At 47.7% G+C, this 6,696-nt stretch overlaps 1 protein-coding gene across 1 annotated transcript in view; it reads left to right on the top strand.

The window, feature by feature from the left end:
• GLI2 (GLI family zinc finger 2) overlaps nt 1–6,696 on the top strand; it is a 126,903-nt gene that overhangs the window by 37,687 nt on the left and 82,520 nt on the right. The gene's annotated exons all lie outside the window — the stretch shown is intronic.

Raw genomic sequence — 6,696 nt, 5'->3', positions numbered from 1 at the left:
TATTGTATCCGGGTGGCTTAGAGATTTTAGAGAGCAGCGCCCGTACACAGCGCCATCAGCAGAGGGGAGAGTGGAGGGATTTTATCGTCATTGATTTTACAGAGAAAATATCCAATTTTCATTTGAAATTTTTGTTAAAGTCGGCCTCAAATTTTGCCCCGGAGGCGACAAGAAGAGCCATGGGAACCATTTTTGGGTTGTTGATAAACTATGCCAACCCTGGCCGGAACACAGACCCATTGCTTATAAACAAAGCCATGTGATAGTCATGTGATAGTTACATAGTATTTGAGGTTGAATAAAGACATAAGTCCATCAAGTCCAACCTGTTGTGTGTGTGTGTGTGTGTGTGTGTGTGTGTGTGTGTGTGTGTATAGGTCCATGAGTGTTCTCATTCTTAAGAGTACCTGTACCCTTGTACATTTCGGTCTCTCAGGAAGTCGTCCAAAAGCTTCTTGAACGATTCCACACTATTAGCTGAAATTACTGCCTGTTTCAGAGAGTTCCAGACCCTAACCGCGCGAACTGAGAAGAACCCCCTCCGCCCCTTGTGTTTAAATTTTTTTTTCTACCAGTTTTAGGTGGTGTCCTCTAGTCTTCGTTACGGAATTAATCTCAAAGAGTTTGTTGCTAATGTTGCTATGACTATGGAACATTTTGTACATGAAAATCATGTCCCCCCTTAATCTCCTTACTTCTAACGTAAACATGTTTAAATTTAGTAACTGTGTCTCATAGTTCTGGTCCTCCATCCTCTTTATTAGTTTGGTCGCCCTCTGCTAGACTTTCTCCAGTTCAAGGACATCCTTCCTGTGGACCGGTGCCCAAAACTGCACCGCATACTCCAGGTGGGGCCGAACCATTGATGTGTAAAGTGGCACAAATATAGACTTGTCCCTGGAAAACATTCCCTTCTTGATGCAGGACAAGATTCTACAGCAACCTGGCACTGTAATCTATTATTGAGTTTGTGGTCTACAATGACCCCCAAATCTTTCTCCATTTCCGACTTCCCTAGCGGGCATACCCATAATTGTATAACCCATTTGCCTATTATTCCTCCCAAAGTGCATAACTTTGCATTTATCAACATTAAACCTCATCTGCCATAAAGTTGCCCACCCCCCTATTCTATCCAGGTCCTCCTGCAATGTTACACTATCTTGGTCCGTTTCTATTACCCTCCCAATTTTGGTATCGTCAGCAAACACTGAGATATCGCTGTGTACTCCGTCCCCGATGTCGTTAATAAACAGGTTGAATAGCATGGGTCCCAGCACAGAACCCTGAGGCACACCGCTAATGACACTAGCCGAGTCTGAAAGGGCGCCATTTATTGATACTCTCTGTACCCGTTCCTTTAGTACCGTATCAAACGCCTTGTGATGGCAGTACTGAGATAACAATCACTTGGCTTTGTTTACAAACAAAGAGTACGTTTTGCTTCCAAGTCACCTTGTCCCAATGTTGAGGGATACGGGCCCCTTCTCCATCTCCAGTGCCCCAATCCCCCCAGATATCCGCCCTCTCTCAGAGGAATGAGATTAAAGGTATATTAGCACCTCTTCCCCATTGCCACAAACATTTAAATGTAAAAAAACAAACACAACCACCTTGGTTAAATGGTTAAAAATGTTCCCCAGCGTCATTCACAATGTCCAGCGACGTGAATCCGTCATCGGTCAGGACGCCCTGACGCCCACCAATGTTTACACGTTACCTTAAGTGATAGACCCCCAACACTGTGGTTATGTAAACATGGTGGGAATCCCGTGTGACATCATGGACCAAATATGGTCAACAACATCACCTGGGATTTCCCTTGCTGTAATGTAAACAGACAGGCGGGGATCCCAGGTGATGTCGTTGACCATATTTGGTCAATGATGTCACACGGGATCCCTCCATGTTTACATAACCACAGCGTCAGGAAGCTGTCATTTAGGAAGTGCAAAATGTACACGTTGGGGGTAACATGTACACTTTGCGTAACAATAGCCACAGCAGCCCATGCGGCTGCTATGGGGCCTGGGGGTGGAAGGGGGCCCCATGAAGGATTGCTGAAGTTGCTGTTGACCCTGTACCCTTTATGGCATTTCCAATCAAGAAGAGTTGATATCCGATGCAGAAAGCTCTCCTGCTACCTGTCCTTGATTTAGATTTTAAGGGTTTGCCATGGGGCCCAATTAAAATTTTGCTATGGGGCCCCCGCGATCTGTAGTTACGCCCCTGGCACTGGGGGTATTGTGATTTGGGGCGGGTCCATCAACCTGCGAATCCACGTCCAACCCGAACCCAAATCTCATCCCTAGTGGCAACATTGTAACCAGAGCAGGAAGTGAGGGGACAATCTCCAACACACAGACGGGTTTCCAGCCCTTCCTGCCCCCGGTGGAGATTCGCCATCACTTCCTGTCCCCGGTGGAGATTCGCCATCACTTCCTGTCCCCGGTGGAGATTCGCCATCACGTCCTGTCCCCGGTGGAGATTCGCCCTCACTTCCAGTCCTTAACGCTCCTATACTGCAATATTTCGTCGTTTTCTGCGCCAAAAACTTCAACGGTTCCTTCGCGAACTTTTTGCATCTTTTACGGTTTTTGTGAAATTTACTTTCACGGTCCCTCCGCCACCTAAAAAGTAACTTTTCCACTTCCCAATGAAAAATCTCCGCCGCTCGCCTTTGATTCACATTTGTTTCTCGTGATTTAAACCTGATGTGAAGGAACTGAAGGATTTAACACTTTTTCTGGGTGCGGCGCAGAGTTTTATTGATCCGCACAGCCAGTGTTTCATGCTGGGCCGGAGGAGGGGGGAGGGCTTTGAAATCGGCAGGGGGGCGCCGTTCTGGGGATTTAATTACCTGTGTGACAGATGCCGAGGTGTGATTGTACACAGGCTGTTAAAGTTTAGACTTGATTGCTGAAGGGACCCTCCTAATTGATGATTTCCAGGACTTGGGTCCCCACCCCCCTCCACCTGATTTCCCACAATCCCTCTGGTGTCACAGTCTCCGCTCCAGCCAAGGAGGTGGAAATCTGACCATTTGTTTGGCTTAAAAGAGAAGTTTGTGTCTCCCAAGATGTAGCTGTCCAGCTGATTAAAGGAGACAATTGCCAGAATCTGCATGCTGATACAGACCAGACGGAGGTGCAGAGGATTCTGGGTACAGGGCTGGCTACATATTGCGCACATCGGGGGCCTGCGAACGCAGCGTGGCCTGGCGGTCTATCAAGATTTTTTTATTTTTTTTTACAGTATCCTATAGCAACCAATCAGCAACGAGCTTCCTCTGATATAATGTAACATTGTGTTGCAGGAAGAGATGAGGAAATCTGTCAGAACGCTCCCACGTGCTCGTTATGTTAGATTGGCCGCAGTGTACTATGACCTGATTGGATCACGGCAAAGACCCTCCCACTCCCAGCCTGATTAGCGCTGTGATAGGGAGATAATATGAATACAGAAATCCATCAGTTATACTACCAGTATTATATAGGGAGACATCTATCTATTGATTATCTATCGATCAATCGATTGACCTTCTCTCTCTCTCTCTCTCTCTCTCTCTTCTCTCCCTCTCTTTCTCCTATCTCTCTCTCTCTCTCTCTTATCGATCTCTCTCTCTTCTATCTATTGATCTTCCCTCTCTCTCTCCCCCTATCTATTGATCTTCTCTCTCTCTCTCTCTCTCTCTCTTCTCTCCCTCTCTTTCTCCTATCTCTCTCTCTCTCTCTCTCTTATCGATCTCTCTCTCTTCTCTATTGATCTTCCCTCTCTATCTCCTAGCTATTGATCGCTCTCTTCTCTCTCTCTTCTATCGATCTCTCCCTCTTCTCTCTCTCCCCCTATCTATTGATCTTCCCTCTCTCTCTCTCCCTCACTCTCCTATCTCACTCCCCCTATCTATTGATCTTCCCTCTCTCTCTCTCTCTCTCTCTCTCTCCTATCTCTCTCTCTCTTCTATCTATTGATCTTCCCTCCCCCTCTCTTGTTAGTGAGCGGAGGACTTCCAGGGACGCTGTTTGAAGATGGAGCAGACACATGATGAAAGAAGTCTCTAATCAGCTCTAAAAAGCCCTTAAAGGATTCCTAATAAATAACTCAGAGTGACCAGCAGGGAGAGCCGCCTTTGTGTTCAACTTTCCTGCAATTAGATTTCATGTTCGCCGCGCATTCCGCGGGGAAAAATCCAGAGAAATGCAAAACGCGCAACAGCAGCGGCGATGGCGAACGGCGGCTCTTCTCCCTCTGCATGGCTGCTGAATATCTCGGATTTCCAGGGACGGACCCGGACGTTTGTCTATGGAAAAGTTCCTGATTTGGGGGGGAGGGGGTTTCATTTTTGTTACAAAATCTGTTCACAAAGTGTCAATAATCCTTCCTATCGACTTCCTGTAATCCTTCCTATCGACTTCCTGTAATCCTTCCTATCGACTTCCTGTAATCCTTCCTATCGACTTCCTATAATCCTTCCTATCGACTTCCTGTAATCAATCGACTTCCTATAATCCTTCCTATCGACTTCCTATAATCCTTCCTATCGACTTCCTATAATCCTTCCTATCGACTTCCTATAATCCTTCCTATCGACTTCCTATAATCCTTCCTATCGACTTCCTATAATCTATCGACTTCCTATAATCCTTCCTATCGACTTCCTGTAATCAATCGTCTTCCTATAATCTATCACCTTCCTATAATCTATCGACTTCCTGTAATCAATCAACTTCCTATAATCCTTCCTATCGACTTCGTGTAATCTATCGACTTCCTATATTCTATCGACTTCCTATAACCCATCAACTCGGGCGTCCTGAGGCCGGGTGACACCCCACCGTGACCGGGTTACCGGGTGACACCCCACCGTGACGTCACCGCACATGCCGTCCATGACCGAGTGCCCAACTTTTCAGAGGGGGGTGACACCAAAATGACTGTCAGTCATTTTGGTGTCACCCCCTCCATTGGTGTCACCCGGGTGCGGGCCGCACCCCCCTTGTGACGCCAATGCATCGACTTCCTATAATCATCTATCACTTTGCTCACCAGCCTGACTGTCCGTGGCTCCGCCCCTTTCATTCAGTTCTTTCAATCATGGGGGCTCGGCATCACATGTGGGTGTTAGTAGAAGCAAATGTAGCCAGCCTGCCACCCCTCCGTACTGACACCTGCCCATCATTTTTTTTTTAATAGGAAGCAATGTACCCCTCCCCCAGCCATGGCATAGAGAAGCACAGAGACCCGGTGATGACATCACCAGGTATAAAATAATGTATGTAGTGAAAACGTAAAGGTTTTATATAAATATATTGGTGGGGGAGGGGAGGAGAATATAATCAGATTAAACTTCAGCTGTAAATTCTTCCCGTGCTCCGGGTCTGTTAAAGTGTTTTGTGGCGGCGGCGGAGTGTCATATGTAAATGCATCGCGCCATCTGTTTGATGTGATCCATCAGACGCGGCGAGCAGTCACACCGCCCCGTTTCCTGAACCGCCGCGCTCCTAATGATAATAAATGGATTCTGCCGCTAATATATTACAGCGCACAATAGATTTACTGAAGGTGTCAGCGGGGACATTATGGCGCTCATGTAACCCGCTACGGAGGCCGGCGAATCAATAACAGCGCAACTAACACGCGTCCTCTGAGGACGTCGTCTGATCGGCAGACGCGGCGCGGAGTCCAGAGATCTATGAAGACGGAGAAACCGAAAACCTCCGAAATCTCCGACCTCATCACCTCATACAAAACATTGTAATTAAAGAGGAACCGTGGCCTCCCCTTCAGTCTTCTATCTGACTATTGTAATATATTGGACGGATGGATGCAGTAATGTGCTTCTCTGTTGGTCACCGTTGCGTGTGTGCAATGCATTCTGGGACACTGAACAGCGGTCGGTTGCATGCATTAGGGTTGCATTGCTTTATTTCAATGACGGGTTCTCTTTCCTCCGGGTGCTGGGTTGCTCCAGGACAGTAAAGTGTCCCCGAGGTTCCGCAGCCTCTGACCCCGGCCGGGACATGTGTCACCCACAAGCGGCTATTTCTGACAGACCTAAAATTAGGAGAATCCCGGACGGACATCTGCTGCTTCTGTTCAACCTGCAAACAATTAGACGGTTCCGGCGAGATGGGGGAGGGCGGAGCCGCCATCGCTGACACATGCTGTGCTCCGCCCCCTCCGTCCACAGGGAGAGGAAACGTTGGGAGTTCTCGCTACTTTTCAGTTACAATTGTGACAATTATCAGAACTTTTGGATGCAATGTTGACTTTGCCCTGCGTTTGCTGTCTCATATTTGCAAGATTGCATCCCCTATTCTAATGTGTGGAATCTCCACATGTGTGTCAGGAAGTGAACTACTGCTGAGATAAAGCCAATAGACAGACAAGGCTCAATTCACATAAAACACCAGAAGTGACCGGTCTTTCATTACAGGAGGGGGCGGAGACAAGACCAGTCACTCTGCACAAGGAGAGAGAGCAGCAGTGACCGGTCTTTATTACAGGAGGGAGCATAGACAAGACCAGTCACCCTGCACAAGGAGAGAGCAGCAGTGACCGGTCTTTATTACAGGAGGGGGCAGAGACAAGACCAGTCACCCTGCACAAGGAGAGAGCAGCAGTGAGCAGTCTTTATTACAGGAGGGGGCAGAGACAAGACCAGTCACCCTGCACAAGGAGAGAGCAGCAGTGAGC

Source organism: Nanorana parkeri, unplaced genomic scaffold (genome assembly GCF_000935625.1).
Source record: "Nanorana parkeri isolate BGI_ZX_2015 unplaced genomic scaffold, ASM93562v1 scaffold320, whole genome shotgun sequence".
In the NCBI taxonomy this organism is placed as follows: Eukaryota; Metazoa; Chordata; class Amphibia; order Anura; family Dicroglossidae; genus Nanorana; species Nanorana parkeri.
Note: the sequence above shows the minus strand (reverse complement) of the source record. Positions and strands in the feature narration are given on the sequence as shown.